The sequence below is a fragment of the Varroa destructor genome, unplaced genomic scaffold (assembly GCF_002443255.2).
Source record: "Varroa destructor unplaced genomic scaffold, Vdes_3.0 BEIS01000002.1, whole genome shotgun sequence".
In the NCBI taxonomy this organism is placed as follows: domain Eukaryota; kingdom Metazoa; phylum Arthropoda; class Arachnida; order Mesostigmata; family Varroidae; genus Varroa; species Varroa destructor.
Genome location: NW_019211455.1, coordinates 54939523 through 54958892, shown reverse-complemented (window position 1 = coordinate 54958892; position 19370 = coordinate 54939523). Strand labels below are relative to the sequence as shown.

At 43.3% G+C, this 19370-nt stretch overlaps 1 protein-coding gene and 1 long non-coding RNA gene across 2 annotated transcripts in view; one reads left to right on the top strand and one right to left on the bottom strand.

The window, feature by feature from the left end:
• Positions 1 to 281: 281 nt before the first annotated feature.
• The window catches only part of nac (GDP-fucose transporter nac), a 67828-nt gene continuing 48739 nt past the window's right edge, over positions 282 to 19370 (bottom strand). The window contains exons 11-12 of the transcript XR_015322286.1: positions 9510 to 10583; positions 282 to 1412 (exon numbers count right to left, since the gene is read on the bottom strand). The gene's annotated coding sequence lies outside the window, so the exon portion shown is untranslated. The remainder of the gene's footprint in view (positions 1413 to 9509; positions 10584 to 19370) is intronic.
• On the top strand, positions 17335 to 18703 carry LOC147758015 (uncharacterized). The gene is made up of 2 exons (XR_015322289.1): positions 17335 to 17703; positions 17856 to 18703. It is a non-coding gene; the product is annotated as an uncharacterized LOC147758015 (long non-coding RNA).

Here is a 19370-nt window from a genome sequence, read left to right as displayed (position 1 = left end):
TTCGTCCATAGGAAAATCTCGAAAAAAATAACTAACAGGAAAGCATTTTAAGAGTAAGACTCTTCTGCCAAGAATGTAACACAGTGGTAACGGTACGGTGCTGAGTGCAAGATACGATCCACGAATTGGGCTTTCTCCGACGAGTGCCGGGAATAACGGGATAACAAATGAAATAATCTAAAAGCTCGGCACAAAGATATTAGCAACGTTATGTTGATGTTGAAATTTTCCCCTAAAAAATGATCCGCTAAAAAATTCCACCCCACTGACGACCAATTAACTGAATATGCTACACGATTATTTATTTATTGGCTATTTCTTCAGCTTCTTTATTGACAAAGTACGCGACAAACTCTATTTACATGTATCTATCAAACAATTACAGCTTTATTTTTAAAGCTCAGTCCTTTCCTATCTCTTTTCTATTCATTGATATTGATTAGTGCACACGCCATTCTAATCATCAATAAATCACAAGACTTCGGTTGGCCTAGTTTCTCGTCAAGCACAGCCTGCTTTTGTAGAACAACTTTGGCCGGAGCCTCCTTCCAGATCATTTTGAAGCTATCTATTTTGCTACTGTATACTAGCTATAGGCGTACAAAAATATATGATGTTTTATATAATATTAAACACTATGGCAATGCAATGCCTCGTCACTTGATCCATGTCATCCTTTCTTCGCTCCTCCTTCTTCTACGCTTTTACTTCTTTGTCTCCTTCGCAGGTTCCTCCCCCTCTCAAAAGATTTTCAAGTACCTTTTTTATTTTTTAGTTGTCCTTGTTGTCGTCATCAACGCCGGCAGGTGAACATTCTTCGTCGAGCATGGAACGTCTGCGATGCGATCCTTCATCTATCTACCAAAAGACTGACTGGTATTCTCTGTTTGTAGTCCGATAGCTGTTGTGGCCTTTTCACCTGTCGATATCGGGAGAGTGTCGCTTGACCTAGCCTACGGCCAAGGAAGGCAGGCCAGAAGGCAAAGTAATCGATGAAAAGCCATTGGCGTTCTGTCGCTTTCGGCGGCGCCGTTGTCGATTTGGCAGTTTGTCGATTCGTCGGCGATCGGTTGCTCAGTCGGTATACGTCACGTTCTCGCCTGCCCAGACGTTCGCTGTCGGACTTTTTGCTTGTTATTTTTATCGCTGAACCTGCCACTCGGGAAACACCGGTTTTTCGGTGCAGGTAGAATGCTATCAGGCGTCCCAGAGGACGGTGACTCCCTATGTCTGCGCTCGTTTAGGCCAAGCCACATCAGCGGCAAACGCAGCAACAAGACAGACCCGCACAGTAGTAAGCCGGTCAATAAAGACAATTTTCGAACGGCAAATAATGCGTCAACGGCACCTGATTTGGCCACGTCAGATCATACGTTGCTGAAAGCACGTCTTTGTTGGGGCATGTGGTGGACCTAAGTGGAGACAGACCTGAACGTTATGTCGACTTCGGCTGATTGCTGGTTAACGTAGTATTACAATGTAAAGGGCAGACGAATTTATTGTGACGATGCAGTAGAAACGTATTTGCCTACAAAGCAAGGAACATATGAAACTCGCACTAGACTAAAGGTAAATGTCTAAAGTAACGTCCAGCGACGGCAACACAGGACCTTCTAAAGCTTTAAACGTTTTTATCGTTCGAAGTAACGGAATATGGCAAAGGCAAAATATACCAGTTGAAAGATAGGCGCCGAATTTCTTCTATGTGAAAACTAGAAATAAAAAACGAGAAGTATTTTGAAAATGCCCCATTCTTTTAAATGCAATGTATTCGACTTTAGACTCTAACTCAGTATCGTGTGACAGTGAAGCCTTTGAAGTCGCTCTAAAACTGAGAACCTGGCTGTTATCCAGCGTATTGTAAACGACACTTCTGAAAGAACAGGACCATAGCGAACAATATATTGTATATGTGTCGACAAGAGTTTTCAAAAAAAATTGCGCACTAGAAGGTCGCATTGTGTTCTCGTGCTTAGGCATGTGCCTAACATAATCATATGGGTACTTAATTTAAACAAACGCCCACAACTAAAACTCTATGATTAGTTCTCACCCAGAATCTTTTTTAGCCCAGCCCTATTACTTTTTAAAGACTTCACCAGTAATCATAACGTGTGAAGGCTCCCTTAGCTTTTTTGGCGAGCTCATCCACGACATATATAGGGCTATGTAACTGATTAATATTCTGTGATTAACACAGATTGTAAAACTTCAAGTAGAAAACATTGTCAATGAGTGTGAAGCTCGATTGAAGAAGATCTCATCAACAAGAGCTAACGCCACAGCTATGAACTGCGGTTTTATGCTGAGCGTTTTTTACCGAAGTCCAGATGTTTACTGACACCTAGGTCCATCAGTCCTCCGCCAAGCAACCCACACTTTCTCTATACCTCTTGGCATTGAGCATACGGAAACCTTTCTCAGCTCCGTTGCATCGGTGAAGCACCGCATTGGGGACTGCTCGCGCCTGCTATTCACTCGCCCGCTAACCGAAGGCCATCGGACGCCACCCTGTGAATACAAAGCGTTTGTCCAAAAAGGACATAAGATGACAACGTAAGAAAGCAAAAAGGGGATGCGCATTAATAATATAAATGCCGGCACACGCTCGCGGCCAAATGGACGACGCTGGCCAAGCCGCTCGCGGCGTTATCCGCTTAATTGTACCTTACGCAATAGATCTAGCACAATCAAGATCTGTTCTAAATGCATACTCACTACGCGACTATAGAGACAAGATGTTGGCTGATTATTTTCGACTAAATTGAAAATGGTTCTAATAAACTAGTTTAGAGTCACGCGTTCATAGGCCATCGTTAAAGTCGACAATGACAAGACCTCAACCGCGGCCTATCTTGGCATCACAGGCGAACAAGGCTGTGGGGTGCGCTTGATAATGGTTACGCAATTCATTCAACTTGTTGAGGTTGAGGTTAAGGTGTCGAGCGAGTCTACAACAAAAGCTCTACCTAAGTACTAATCGGAAGAAGATAGGATTTTCACATCAAGCAAAAATGGTTGGCGGTGATCACGACGCAGACAACAATGACTCCGTCAATGTCGAAAGACCCATAGCGACGACCGAACAATAAAAGCAAGTGATTCTGGTAATCAGGCGTCTAGCTAGTTAGGAACGAAGCTTTCTTCCATTTATTTGTTGAGAAAAGCAAAACCATATTTTATAACTCTAGGCTTCAGTTTCACGTGTCTGCATTAAATTTCAACGCTGCTAAAATAGGAATTCTCGAGGGACGTTCAATGTTGAAAATGGGAACAGATTCTAAACAGGCTAGATGATATTTGTTCTAGGGAGTGGTCGGTGAATTGCAAGGAAACAAATCAAAGGCAGTCTATTGGATGTGATTTTTCCCAGTCTAATGATATTGTGAGAATACTAATTTGGTAGAAGGCGTCCTACATATAGAAATCGAACCATAAGGACAAGATAAGACCAGCATGACGAATAACAAGCTGTTTTGTAATTAATAAAAACAGGAGGCTGTTGGATGATTTTTGTCTGACGATACCTGTGACTGCTCGCAATTGACAGTAGTTTTATGATCTGACTTCAACACAATGACAACCTGTTTTTAGGCCTATACTAGCCTAGTAAACTAGATTAAACCTGGCGAATAGCAATTATATTAGCGTTCTTATTGACGCTATTCTATCAGATCTCAGGAGCTCATGGGAATCGGACTCAACATCTTGTACTCAATTCTTCAGTTTCTGTCAGATATCGCCAAACAGACATCGTGGCAAACACGACGTTTAGTAAAAATCTCAAAATCCAGGTTTTTTTTTATCTCTCTAATTGACAGTACTTGGCGAATCAAATAAGGTCACCTGGAGAATTCACAAATAATCGAGTTTGATCGGAGATACCTCCACACCCAGCTAAACGTCTCTGTGCAGTTATCTGTATGTAAAAGCTGGCTCCCATCGTTTTCTAATGACAGCACGGGGGTAATACTTTGGTTAAACGAGCTTTTTTAAACTACGCTGGAAGCAGCAATATTTATTTGATCCCTTTAACCCTGGCTACAGTTACCTCTGCAACCCGGTTTGCAATGTTTAGCTGGCACTTTGGCATCATCTCTGTCACGTCCGTGTCCTGGACTCATGCTTGAAACAGTGTATTTGCGGATGTTTGTGATCGCTTGTCCGGCCCTGACTCGCCCTACGTTTCAGTCGGATTCAGTCGGTTTTTTAATGGCAGAATCTCAGCATCGTTAACGATAAACACTTAGAGGTACAGTTTGTTACATATTAGCGCAACTTCTAGGGTAACGTTGTGTTAAACGCTACTACCTGATTATTTCAAAGTGAAATTCATTTGAAAAGCAAACCCTGTCCCTGCTTCTAACTGGAATTGTTTACACTATTTAAATACATGCGTACTTCTGCGCATGGTCGACCCGGAGGCTTTTGGCTTTGATTTAAAATGGCAGGACTCTTATCATCGCAGTGACTCCCCCCTCTATTACCATTTGACGCAATTGAACAACTGTTAAAAATCGTCTTTTTTTTTTCTATAGATCCATTAAAGTGACAACGTCTCCTGGTTACATTGTACGCTATCTTTGTGATATTTTTGTGATGACAGAGACACCTGTTCTTTACCTCTCGGCTTCGATTGTCAACTGCTACGACATTTTGACCCACCCAACGAATTCTATCCGCAATCAATTTTTTTGTATGAGCCTGATTATTACAAGAAAAGTTTTTTCGACTCTTTTTTTTTACAGCTTCATATATATATATATATATATATAGCGACTAAAGCGCCGAAGTAACGAAAATTTGCTTGAGAGTGATTTATCACCATAACCACGTAGTTGTATGTCCTTTCATGAACTCTACGTGATGGTCAGAATGCTTATACGCGTTGCGGTAAACAGTCACTGAGTGAGTGTCTGTCTTTTTTTGATGTCTGTTTAGATATGCTGCTATTATTAGAAAGCGTAAAATGGCAGCTTCTACATGAGAAGAGTTTATCAATTTTGATCATTTGGAAGAATTCTAGGTGGCCTTATTCGATGAGTCGATACGTTTAACCTAACATAGCTATATACGCATATACTGTGTAACATATATAACTTAAAATGCACACCTTACGGACGCCACTTAGTGCTAACTTGTGAGCTTAACTTCATGCGTCTGACGGCACTGATCTGGCGACAACCTCGCATCATCATCATCGTCGCCGTCGTCACTCAATTAAGTCGATTCATTTGTACAGAACTACACAGATCATGGTAGCCTTGAGACAATAATCGTTTACTTAATTGAGGATCGCAGGGTTGAAGTTGACTGTAGATGAACAAGCCTATATACATGAATTTATGTGCGCCTCTATTCATAAGCATTCACGATTTACGGTCATCGTCATACCATCGAATTTTATTTGAAGTTACGATGTAAACGCTGACTAAGGCGTACGTCGACCGATGTAACTCTCAGGAGTCAATATCAGCTGATTGTCTTGAGAGTGCCTGTACACCGTGGACTTCAACGAAGGCGCGGCTCCCGTGCTACGAGTGAAAAACTTTGTTCTTCGCATCTGTTTTTCAACTAACTTTGTTATTTTCGTAAAAATAAATAGATTCGATTAAGCAAAGAACGCTAACAAAAGCATAGCGTGGCTTTGTCGGTTCATTGTTCCGTCTCGACCCACAAACGGTACACTCCGAAAATCCTTTCTCGTATGTATATAGCGCCAATAATAAGAGGGACAGACAAAGTATGTAACTTGCTGGATACTCGAGATAGTAGTTGGTATATCGTCTGTTTGGAACGACTGCGGCATCTACCTTAACAGCTGGAACTTTCGGCTCGTTTTACCACTAGAGATCTAGTGAATGTCTGCTAGGATGGGTTTTAAACGGAGATTTCATTTACGGGCGTATTTGGCCTCGATACGCTCTATGCCGATTTGTAATAAAATACGTGCAGCGTCATTGATATTATAATGATATACGTAACATATTCCTAAACTATTTAGGCATATGACTTATCCTACGGTATGCTACGTAGGACAGACATGTAAAGCGTCTTACCTTACGTATGCGTCTCATGGTTGCACTGGTTTCCGCACGTAGGCCAAATAGGCAGAGATGATTGCATGCAATATACCTAGTTTTTTTTTTTTAGTTAACAAGAATGCTTTACGTGTTTGTGTTGCGTGTTTACGTGCTATGCAAAAAAGTCTGTCAGGAAGAAATTACGATAGTTCAATATGTTAGATAAAAAGTCAGAAACGTATCTGTGAAACAAGTGCTTCGATCCAACCCTCGCCTATCGAGCGTCTAATAGAATCGTCTTTTCAGTTAACCTAGCCTATATTAACTTAAACTTATGTTTATACCAACGATTTTTCGCCGTTCGACAGGGCGTTAAAGTTTCGCCATCCCCTCAATATACATTCTACATTATCTCTCCGGCATGGTCTAGGGGTAGCTTAGACAAGGCTCGCGACACCATCCGGCGCTTGCTCATCACGACTTTTTCGTAAACAGCTCAGTGTTATGTCCAGATTGTCGCCCCTTCAATTACGTACGTTTTTGCTGACGGCCGTTTGCATCGCACGAGAGAGTTTCTAGATTCGCTGGCTGGTTTGGGCACCATCGGTATACGATGAGCGCAATAATGTCACCGGCACACACACTGGTCATTACCTACTACTAACAAATCGCGATAGCAAGCCTAGGGTAAATGTGGCCGAGCTGTTAGGGGCACGTAGTACGCGTGGCTCGCTCGGAGGAACGGCTCCAGTGCGCCGGACCGGCAGGTGCTCCAACACCAGCTGCCTTCGACAGTATGGCTGGCACCTTGTCCGATGACATGCCAGCATATTTCGCGACTGCTAGCTAGCGAACGAACGAACGGCGGTAAATAAGGATTCACGTCTGTGCTTCATTCGCCACGCAAATAAGTAGCGAGGTATCAACCTAGTGCACAGCAAAGTGAGCCAGTCAGGCAGACGCACGGCCGTACGTCAGACATACGACCACTGTCTACAAAGGCCCTTTTACTACGACTACAGTAGAAAAACAAGTCGAGCAACAGGGGGCAAGAGGGCGGAATTAAGAGCAGGCGTGACGCTCGAAACACCTTGCGCTATTGAACCGAAATGTACCTGCCCCGCAAACCGCTCCGTAGTCGGCTTACTACGAGGTAGAAAATTAACTCGCAGATGACAGCGTAGGCCTTCTGGCTAAGCAGGCTGTGTTTATAGCAGGCCGAAAATGACCAGTGCAGGTTATACGAGCTCAACAGGCGTATATATACTATCACATAAGCTGCTACACATCAATGGCATACAGGGGTTAGTTGTCTGATCTCTCGTAGGCTTTCGACTGTCGGCATCTAGACGTAAAAAGAGATGTTTGTTTTCTAATAAAAAAAAACGAAATTATTTTTAATTTAGCTTTTTGAGAGGATTGAATATATATATATATATATATATATATTATAGCTGTTACAAGTGACGGCAGTCGCTTCTGTATACGTGTACGGGCACTTCTTTCATCGGATATAGAGGTTGATTATAGTTGATGCAGCCACAGCGTCAATTTGAGTGGAGTCCTCTCGAATACTCCGACGAATTCGTCTGCTGGCAGGTACCGCGCACCTTAATCGTTTCTACGAGCCCGAAGTGTGTCCGAAAACTCGTACAACTATGTTACCGACGCCGGGAGCTCGATAGCGATACGGGAAGCTGCCATTAGCAGGGGGTGAAGATTTACTCAATGTTCAGCGAAGCAAACATTAGGATGCGTACTATAGACAGAAGTCGCTAGGGGCTTTTCTATTGCACACTTGGCTATGTAGTAAATACTGAGGAGTATTAGAAACGAGGATATGAAGAGACATCACCGAGATGAAGGAGCCAAGCTAGATCAGTAGCCGAAAATTGCCTACTGTTTGAGCTACAGGTGGTTTTTTTGCTGTGCCCGCACAGGGCTGTAGCAGATTGCCCCCACAATCGAACATCGGAGACCAGGTAATTGCAAATCATCAGGCTACCAGTTGTTGCCGTCATCAGCCAGTATTGGCCGACTTTACCAATAGTCATTTCCCTACAGCGCGGCGAGGGGTGTTTGGATACTCTTGATGGAAGAGGTATATGATAGTTGAAAAGAACAATCGACGAGGCTCGCCAAAAAGGCAATTCGATGCGTCACGCCATTCAGTTATCGCTCTCGTTACGTTACGGGACATTAGCTACTAAATACCGCCAGGATCTTCAAATACGCTGCTAGATAAGGCTCACGAGAAGATCACAAGATCGGTATTTATTTGAATAGCTAAATAATAGCATAATAACTTATTACTGTTTATTATGAATGTAAGTAAAATTTACATCGTAATGCGAACTGGTTGGAGAATACGAAAAAAAAAAAAAAAAAAAAAAAAAAAAGCTAACTAAAGGTAAAATTGACTGCTTTCAAATAATGAACTGTTGTACTTGACCGCCTTCAGGGGGCCTCCTTTCAACCTTCGAGCGTTACAGTCGAATATCGCAGCTCTTTACAGGTTCAAAGTTGATCGAGGATGATACCATGAACACAACGAGAATTATACTTGTAAATTTAAAAGCTGTGTGCCTTAGATACTAATTAAACCCAAATATCCTAATCAGATTAATGATCTGAACCAATGCTCTGAGCGTGAGACTCGGAACAATAATTGATTATATTTTATAATATCCGTATACATTTTCATAACTACAGCCTGTACGCTGATACGAGCCACGTAAAATAAAACGTATGTAATTGCTTTTATAAGAATTTGTGATGTTATCCAGATCTGAGAGCCTAGCACACCTAGCATATTACTCCGTTGCCATCCACATGTGACTAAAGTTCCAGGATTGGGTCTATTTTTGGGCAACATATTTGAATAATGTGGGCTATGAATATTAAGGCTTTTTTGTATTTCCGTCAATGGGTGCTATAACGCAAATATCTAGTTTTAAGCAATAACTCACCTTCCATCTGCCTGCAAAAACTTCTTAGGCCCCTGTTAGCCATAGTCCGTTCAAGACATGTAAAAACTTGGATTGTTATATAAAGTAACTTTATGTCAAGGGCCAAAAGAACCTGTTTCTTGATAACTAGGCCTTATGACGAACGGAATTTAACATGCTGCAACAGTGCTTGCCTGACCACGTCCATAACATACCGAGAACGAACGTAAGAATCATATCAGAGCATTTGTACATATCCTTCTAAAAACCAAGCCTCTAATCATCTTTAGCTTGTTAAACAGCTTGATCTGTCTTAACTGTGTATACTGCAAAAGCAGCAATCGATAGCTTTTACGAAAAAATTAGTAAGTTATCTATCACATATGACTAACATTAGTGTGTGTACCTACACGAAGATATTCATCTAAATGGATATCAGTAAATACTGATAAAGCTTTACTGATTTCCATTACTACGGTTACTTCCTTCGTCCTCGTATATGAACCACGATTTTTACTTTTAATATAAACGACATTACCCAGTGCAATTATCCTCTTGGCTTTACCGTTGTAGTACACCCGCCACCTCTTCATATGAGTCTAACATGGCTTAGAGGGCCTTCCTCTTCCGCTCGACAGGTTGCTGACGGTTGGCACTCGCAGATTTGATTTAATCGATCTTCCTATATCGTTCCCAGTATGCAGTACACATGTACATCTGATGTGCCCACGGCATTGCCAAACGTTTGGCACACGTCTCTCTACGATTATGCCACTTTTGATCCCAATAGCACTTAAACCACACTTCGTTCTGCTGTACGTTAGGATACATTAGTGGCACGCGAACTTCAGAACCATGCGTATGTCACGAACCTTCGTGTTGTGATAACGCGAGTTGTACGTCGTCGAAGCAATAAATCGCTTGTACCATTGTTAAATACGATGGCGGTGAATGGTGCGTCACGGAAAGCGTCTTTTCAACGTCTCGCCAGGGGAAGGAAGAGCGGTCTCATCCGTCGTTCGGGTCACAGCAGACGCTGTCTGGGTCCGATGACGGAAATACGGCCAATCTGTTCTGCTTTGTACATTGACGAAGCAAGCTGCGGAAGCAGAAGGTATTTGAATCCGAGATTCTAATGAGATTCGTTGCGAACCCCATACCGAGGTGACACAACACAAACTTGCCACCTGTAAGAAGGCTTTCATCGATTTAGACTGTTATTCGTAGAAGTGTAGTCGCGAGATGGTTGAATGGGGTCCGTGATGAATGTCGACTCGATGGATATCACTATTAGTTGGTGGAATTGATCGCGGCATAAGCGATGCTGCTGAGCAGGTGACAGTAAGTAAGCTTTGTTCTGTAACGCGTCAATGTAATCTTGAGGTTGTTGCACTTGTCGTAAAAGCGACGACTGGCGAAATTAACGTGAGCTGCAGGAAACGTCTGGTCGAAGACCGGCTGTTCAACGCACGACCCCCGTAATTGGCGAAAACGCGTGCCATGTCACGTCAGTCAGCTCGTGCCTTGTAGGCATATTTTAATGAATGTTGTCTAATACTCCCAGTGTTGAGGTTGCTATGTAGTATCTGGATACTGGCATGGAATGTTGTATCTGAAAGAAGTATTTTAAAATTGAATTGGAATTAGTTGTAAAATAAATGTCTAAGTATTCAGATATCTTATCGGAGCAACTTTGCTCAATGGACATCTGCCTGTTAGCGATTACTTCTAACAAAGCAAAGACACTCGACAAGTAGTTAAGTAGAACCTCACCCTAAGTCTATTGTTAAGTATTGATGCTATCTCTTAACAGTACCAGTGTCAAATCTGTTCAATAGAAGATAACCCGGAAAACTCTGTAGAATTACGCTAATCGATAGACTGATCGCTTTAACGATTGATTGTGTCGAGCATCCGCTATAAGCGATCTACGTTTCCGCAATGCCTCCTCTACCGAATGGAGCGCCAGTCCACCTTCGGACCCCCCGAAGCTAGAAGAAGCCAGTCGAACGAGCTAGGCCTTCAATGAACTTGGTACGACCTGACAATAAATTCGACCAAGTAACCAACAAATATGGTAGACACAGTTAACCAGATTCGGTTAAGGACGTTGTTCCACGTATAACGAAGACATCTGAACTAACTTGTTTCACACGATTCTCGCAGCATGTGGCCATACTAAGAGGATTACATGAGTCAAACAGGGTCTGCCACTCATCATGTTGCTACATCATTTGTCTGTGATTTAGACTGGCGTCCACAATGAATGAGTAAAAGAGCGAAGCGTGAACTTCGCAAAGCGACAATATCTTGATACGAGTATATCTGTACTTATCTATATGTATCTATGGCATTATCGATTAAGACCTATCTCTCAACTTGGAATCACCTATCTCGACGAGTCTCAACGATGCATCTTGTACGATTAAGCCGTTTCGGCTTTCACGAATCTCTACGTCGAACATAATTATGCGGCCCGCACACTTTCACGTCACATAAATCTAATCTCAAAGCTAGTTCATCGCTGCCTGATTTCCCGCCGAGACAAACCACTTGATAGGGCACATCCCTACAGGACATCTCTTTCCAAGGTACAATCGTCCAGCAGACCGTGCTTCCCTCAAAATACAGGTATATCCGACATGCTCTCCGCTCGGACCTCGGAACATGCGGAAGCGTACTCTCTCGTCGTGGAGCAGGAGACATTCTTCCGCTATTTCCCGCTACCTAACATTTCTTTCTGTTCTTCGTCTTCGACTGGAGCGTCGGCCACTAAACAACATATGGCGACCGGAAACGGAACTGTAACATAACTTGAATACTGCCTGCTGCCCTTTCAACAACACACCCATCGCCGACCGCGTCGCTGTCACTTAGTAGTAAAAACTTAGCGGAGATAGAGCGTCCGTATGACAGAAACGCTATAGGCACGTTCATAGAAGAAGACAACAAGTGAGAATGCCTATAAAATATGGCAAGGCAATGGTATCTTATACGCTGCAGGCTTACGACTGGTGTCACAGAACCTAAACGAGAACTTCGGATCGCTGTGTGTATGCTGTTCCACGTCCGGATCCGGTGGTTCGTGTTTATATTTTCGCTAGACGTGGGAAGAGAAGGCGCAACTGGAGCAGCAAGTGAAATCTATAGGCCACTCGGAAGTATGATAGCTTCGTTAGAAAAAAAAAAGCTAGTGGAAAATATGTAGCGCTACTACAATCTATCGAATAGCTACACGGCGTTCGAGAAGTCAACTAACTATAGGGTTAGTTGACTTCTCGAGAGATCGATCAATTTCGAAATAGTCGCAACCCTACATTGTTGTCGAGCAGCATATAGAAGACGTACAGGAAGAGGTAGCGAGCGGTAATTTCCAATTGGAATGTAGGTATGAAAATTGGCAAGCGGCTAAACTAACCGAACATAGAAGAAATCTGTAGGCGAGAACTGCTATTTCACAAAAACATACGTTTCGCATCTTTATACATACTCAATTCTGAGTCAAGATTACCTATGCTACATAGTTGAGCATTGATTATGCTGACAATATATGGGCTTTTCTTTAGACTATGCGGTTTTTTTTTTAATTCAATTTACCTACAATAGGTGTGTTTAGTTCAGTGTATGTAGATCGAGCGAGAATGAGCTCTGGATAGAGATTCTCACGACACTCCACTTGGCGGAATAGGTTTTCATTTGTTATTCGAATATGCCTACAGGAAAACCATTGGCACCAACAAATCACAAAGGGAAACCGTTGAATTCCGCTATTCGATATGGACATAGAAGCAATCTCTGTCTTTATGTTATTATTACCACACACACATACACGTCTATACAATAAAACAAAGAAGCATGTTGTACCCCTTGCGTAATTATAATTGATCGCTATTATCTACGCCAGCTGTTTTGCATTGATCTGCTCGACATCGTTGCGGTCGATGTCCCCCACAAACAAGTGACTCTTTGCCATCTTCCACCTAGATGAAAGGCTTCACGTTATTGATGACAAACGGTTAACGTCGTCCAAATGATCTTTTGCCAGCCAACAGTTAAATCGGTGTCGAGGCTTAAATTGAGTGAAATTAGGTAGTTTCTTTAGATACAGGCAGGCAGACAGAACACATTGTACCTTATTTTGGGAAGCTGAGTCGTCGTCGTCGTCGTCTTTCATCCAGGGTACGCTAGGCGCTAAAAACGAAGATCGCGCAGGATCCTTCTTGTTTCATTTATCGAGGCCTTTTTTTTAGACCTTAGACCCTTTAGACGGGCCACAACGCGAATGTTACCAGTGCCGCAGTTGCCATGCGATTGATATACTTTGTTAGGTGAACCACAGTGGGGCATCTTTCGGTACCGCCAAACCGTTTACATGATCCACTTGCTACCGCTACCGATGAAGTCGTTCTTCCACGAAAAGTTGTCGCACCAAACAAAGCGGCTAGATCGCGCAGGTCCGACAAGTAAATTCGCTCTTGGTTTGGTCTTATCCGTTCGACGCGAGGCGAGGTATTCATCTCCATGTGTATATACTCAGAGGACCGGTTGATATAACGTGAGATGTCTCGCGAGGCGCTGTTTGAATTTATATTGAATTTGGGCTGACGTCAAAAACCTTCCTCGCATCGATGCACAGGCCGGCATTTATAGGCACAAATTTTTTCCTTCACATCTCCAGTGTATTTAGGCAAACACGCTCGATGGACGATACGCACTTCTGCTGCAATCACTAGCTCTAGGAGCCGAGGGGGCGATCGATTTGTCGGACGAAAATAAGTACTTCATTGCCCCCAAGAGTAGCCACGATGAGAAAGGCGGCTCCGCCGACTGGTTCTTAGCTGTAACTGTCGTTGACTCGAATTAGCTACCGACCGATGACGGCGTCAGGTGAGCCACCATGAAAAAGCTACCGAAGCAGACCGATGCCAGACAAATCTCGCCGCACCGCTGTTATACGGAACGTCGCTACGACCTTCAAGGCGGTGTCTTCCTATATAGTTTCATCGAATGCGTAACCAGCTAATGATGATACGCAATTGTTATTATTGTTGCCGCTGTCGTTGTTTCTGCTTTTCACTTCAGCTTGTAGCTTGTTTTGTGTGTTTTGCCTCTGAACCACTCTATCCTTGCCTTTGCCTGCTCGCCCCCAATCAGCCCGGAACAGAGAAGAGATCCTTGAGGAACACCAATTGAGAAGTGCGAAGTGCGTCCATAGCACCAACACTATCATCGAATAACGCAGTTTTCTATGAAGAGCTTCTTTTTTATGTAGCCCCATTTCCCCGACCGCAGAGTCACGCAGGCCCCAACCAGGATCTGCTCACAACTAGATCTCCACTTTGTGCAGTAGTGGCTGCTGAGTGCTTGAGTCATGCTGCATTCGTGGAGTATTGAATTCTGTTTGCGCGTCTCATCTGTTTTGTCCACGCTGATTGCCGGGTTGGTCCGACGAAGCGGCAAGAGTGCCGCCAAAAGTCCGGGTATCGGAGGATGCAGCGGCCAGGACGCAGCTACGGCAACGCTGATGTCAACATGTAGATGGGGTTTATGTAGCGGCTAGCGATTGTTATTGTTGTTGTTATTATTGCGGCCGTCGTGCTTGCGAGCCTGCGACATCGATACGCCGTCGCCGATGACATCCTATAGCTTGTCTTCAAGGCGGCGATTACGTTTGGCTGTAACCAGCAGTTAGTTATCCACCCTAGTTCGGCCTAGCTGTACATGTCAAGTAAATATGGACTCAAGAACATCGGGTAGAATACATTGATGAACAGCTAGCTTCTGTTATTCATATCCAGAAGCTGGAGGACAAGTGGGGTTGTCGTAGAGTTATGTATCGCGTTTGCTGTAGCGATCTTCGGTCCCTGCCTATCACTTCACCAAGTACCCACAGCCCCCTGTCCAAAGCTTTTCTTTTGATAATAGCGCGGTGTCGTCTGCGGTAAGCACTTCGGTGGCCTTCGCAAAAGGAGGCGCCGCCCACTGTCCGTGAGTTATCTCTCTATGACTGCCCATACAATAATATTTTTTTCGCCCAGGGCTCCTACGTATGATTAAGGCGAGCTGTGCCGCGGACGCTTGCTACAAATGTGCCACGTCTCTAGATTATGATGAGTTACATTAATAATAAAACAACAACCTGTATGCCGGTAGGCAAAGTTGAGGAATAGATTGAAAGGTTCTTTGGGGCTCCTGTTGTATCGCTCACGGTTACGACTGAGAGGGCAAGTGGGTCCGGACAGATTTGTCGTTGACTAGAACGCCAAAAAACATACAAGCTGTACATCGCCGACTGACGTTTCCGCCTTATGTAATTATGGTTTTCAACAACCATGCAAATGCTGAAAAAACACATGATTCCTGCCGCCGCGTTTGATATCGGACAAATGCTGCGCCAGAGGACAACTCTCGACGGAACCGGTGATCTACAGCCTTCTAATATTGTCTATTGCCTAAACATTGATAGAATATCTGATTATATATTGCAGTTTTACGATGCAGGATACTGTGCTATGATGCAATCGAACGGGGTACTGATCGCCAAATATTGATCAAGATTTATCGTGTTTCGAACGATTAAGAAGGTAGCACAGTAATCGCGTTTTTAAATATAGGCTCTTCTTGGGCTGTTTTCTCTGTACGAACGAGTCTTCGGAATTACCTCTTTAGTAAAACGTCAAAGGTCTGCCCCACTAGCAGTTGGCAGTCGGGGTAGATCTTGCTGGATTTATCCATTTTTTTTTTTCTCTCATATCAGCCTATGATCCGGCATGTTAACAAAACAAGTAGTTATTAACCTGATATTTGTCTCCTTTGTTGTGGTAGTTTTTGATAATTAGTTAGTTCCTAGGTTTATCGATGCTGAGATTTGAACCAGCGTGACTTATATATATATATATGTTCTTTTCATCTGTGACAAAACACTCAGACATGTGCATGACCTTCTCAGGCGACGCCGGTTCCTACAGTGAGAATTTAGTAATGGAGATTTAGAAAGAAATTTGCATCAGATCTGGTACTCGACCGCACAAGTTGATTGATGATCGGTTATAAGTACAGCTGGAATCAACTCGATATCGGCTTGTTAGATATAAAAATTGGATAAACTTCTAGCACTCTTATAAATAGTAGAAATCAAATACGATGCCTATTACCTCTCAGCCACGACAAGGTCGAGTGTCCTACAAAAACCTTTTAACGCAAGGTGCATGTTAAAGAATGATATGTTCTAAATTTTCCAGCTCCCCATGGCAGCAACTTCGTTAAGCCTTATACTGTTATGGAGAACTCTAATTCGACTATTCTCGTAGTTGCAAAAATGTAACACAGGTATCGCTGATTGCCCGACAGAGGCAGTCTTGTTTATTGACGAATCGAAAGATACTTTACTAAGGAGTAAACGTATACAAGGTGTGCACCTATATATGTGTTTGGTTTGCCTATGCCAATTAATATAAAGCCTAGACCCTGTGTAGAAGAGAAAACACTGTATTTAGCTGGTACCCACTGTTATCTACTAAGGTAATAATAGATTTCGAAGGAGCGCGCGCTATTACGCCGAGCTACCCGCATGTTTGTCTCATTGTTCGGTTTCTTCTGCTTTATGGTTTGCGGGAACTGTGCTATCCATCAGTATTAATGTTATTACGGCTAAATTCAACCTATTTTCTATTCGATCCTATTCAATGTTGTAAAATTAAGTACACCCGATGAAAAATAGGGCCAGGCTATCGTTACGTGTTTTCCGCTACCTCACAGTTCAACTGAAGAAGTAATCACAACAATAGCAGGCTGGTTTCTCAAAATGACTGCACGAAAGCTGCTCACAAAGCCAGAAAGGCAACTTTCGTCACCGTACCTAAATCACACATGTATACTTTCGATCGTTGCCATCCTTCATCCCATCCTGTCACTCTTCCACACAGGTGTGACAACCGAATCCGCGCGTTCCACCAACGCTCAGGATTTTTACGTCTTACTTAAATATACCTCAGCTGCGTTCATACGTACACGTAATTTGTCTGCGCTCCCCTTTGAAGCTAGAAAGTAATCATGAATACGCCAACGCCTCACTGGACCAAAGTCGGCAGGCCACCTAACGGACAGACACTGAAGCATCGGCCATACTCTGAAATAACGAGACTGCACATATGTAAGTGATATACAGAATTTGAATGCACTATGAGCTTGCTGATGACTCGAATCGTGTCCAAGGTAAAACCGAAATCGTACTACAGTGGCCTAGCAGCCAATGGCATTAGGCCAATTGGCACGTTTAGGCCATACCTGTCACAGCCGGGCTTATCTCATCAACGCCATACACATTTCCTCTGTCGTTCTATCCAACGGCACTAATATTTTTACCTACAGACGGCTATACGCTAACCATCAATGGACTCACGTCAATAGAAATGTTTGCCGATCTGCACGAATAGACCGCAGCCGTCGCTTGACTAGCGGAGAGCTTGGAGCGGCGTACTGGAGAAGGGGCGGGGGACGGGGGTAGGATTAGCCCTGTTTGGAACGGCGAATCCAACGGTTTTTAAATCCGTTTAGGAAGTGACGCTAGCATGGTATCGACGCGATCTAGTCCCGCCAGAGTCAGCCAACCTGGCTGCGATGTGGCCCTTAGCATTCGTAGGGGTGCGTCGCAGTCTTCTGAATTTGTCTGTGCGTCATGTATGCTTTTGCTGTCTGTTCAACTGATACACACACAGATTCACTGATTGTGAGTAAGTATACCGTCTATGCTGCACAGGCTATACTACTATTATCATATGCTTTCCATGCATATATACTTCGCGTATAAGAAACAACGAAGTCCCGACTGGCCAGTGATGATGAAGCCTTCTAACGGGAACATAACAGTGTGCACTTTATGTAGCTGGTTTTTTCGCCGCGCCGCTCCATTGTGAAGACAACCGGCCGTGTTGCGGCGCCAATGGCATTTACAGGGACCAATGAGCTGAGTGAAGCCCGTCCCGAACAGCAGAGTCGAAGGATGTCCAGACGTGCTGAAGTGCTGAGTATACGGCCATGCTAGTAACGAGATCAGCACCAATGTATTGTGGCAAAGTTACACATGGATAAGCGCATCTGTACTTGAACAGGAGCACATGATAGAACGAATGGAAATGTACAAAGGGAGTGAAGTAGCGGCCTAGGCATAATTCATGATGAGGAACCTGTCACTGGGAAGGAGAGGGAAGGCACGTAACAACAACGAACATCCCGTTACCTGCCACAGGTTGTTCATACAGTGTGTAATAGTGAAAGCCAACCAGGACTCGTAAACACTCACCTGATCCTGAGTGTTCTGAAACGATCCGGATATAAAAAGGACGTAAAGCGGTCTATGTGAACGCAGTGAGACTAACAGAACGCTTTGTCTATAGCGAAGAACGATACACGAATAAGACTTCTATTGATAATAGGCTATAATACTACGAATAATATATTTGAGATTGGAGGAAATCTGCACTGTTGAAGATAATGTTTTCTTCAGGCATAAACAATATTTGAAGTTATAGGTCTCTAGCTAGCAAAAAAAGAAAATAAACATCGCAAAATAATGTAATCATCAGATCTTTCCGGAACCTACGATCAGTGAATGTCGATTAGTAAAGGATGACAGAAGGACGAAGGACGAGATCCTGTCCTATCCTATCGCTCACTTATTTAGGCAGTGATGTTACCTTAATTTTATAAAAAGCGATTACCTAAAACACTTAATTGAGAGGTTGCAATTTTTCTAGCGTCTCAATGTACTATTATCGTTATGGGGCAGCTTAATGATCAAAACACCATAGAATAGTATTTTATCACAGGAGAAAACATTAACCCAAGACGGATCACGGGTAGCGTTAAACAGCCATCTGATATCTAGGGCAGACTGTAAAAGGCACAATTATGTACTGCGCAACAGACCTCCTACACGACTCACACGAGTCAGAAGGTGTAACACGTTTAGAAAAAAAACTATTTAACTTAGATGAAATTCTATGTAGCTCAATGCTGAATTATTTGCCATAAGACCAGTCGTTATCAACAAAAAGGGCCTTGTTCAAAACCTCGCTTTGAGGTTACGTTACATTAGCATTTACGAGTAACTACTATTCTTCTACTGGTTTACGAATAAATAAACAGTTTTTCTCGTTGCAAGCTTCGCCAGCACGCTCTCCTATAATCAACGAAGTCGTCAAGTCGGCATGACCTTTATTAGAAAGGCCAGCTCATAAGCGATAGAGTTTCTCATTTCAAAGTAGCCAGCCCATCGACGCCTATCTCACATGTACTTTGAAACCTTTTTTTAGGTCTTCCAGGGATCTATTAGTTCCATTCCACCGCAAAACGCCATTCGACCCGCGTATCGATTGACGTTCCGGGTAGCACATAGCAA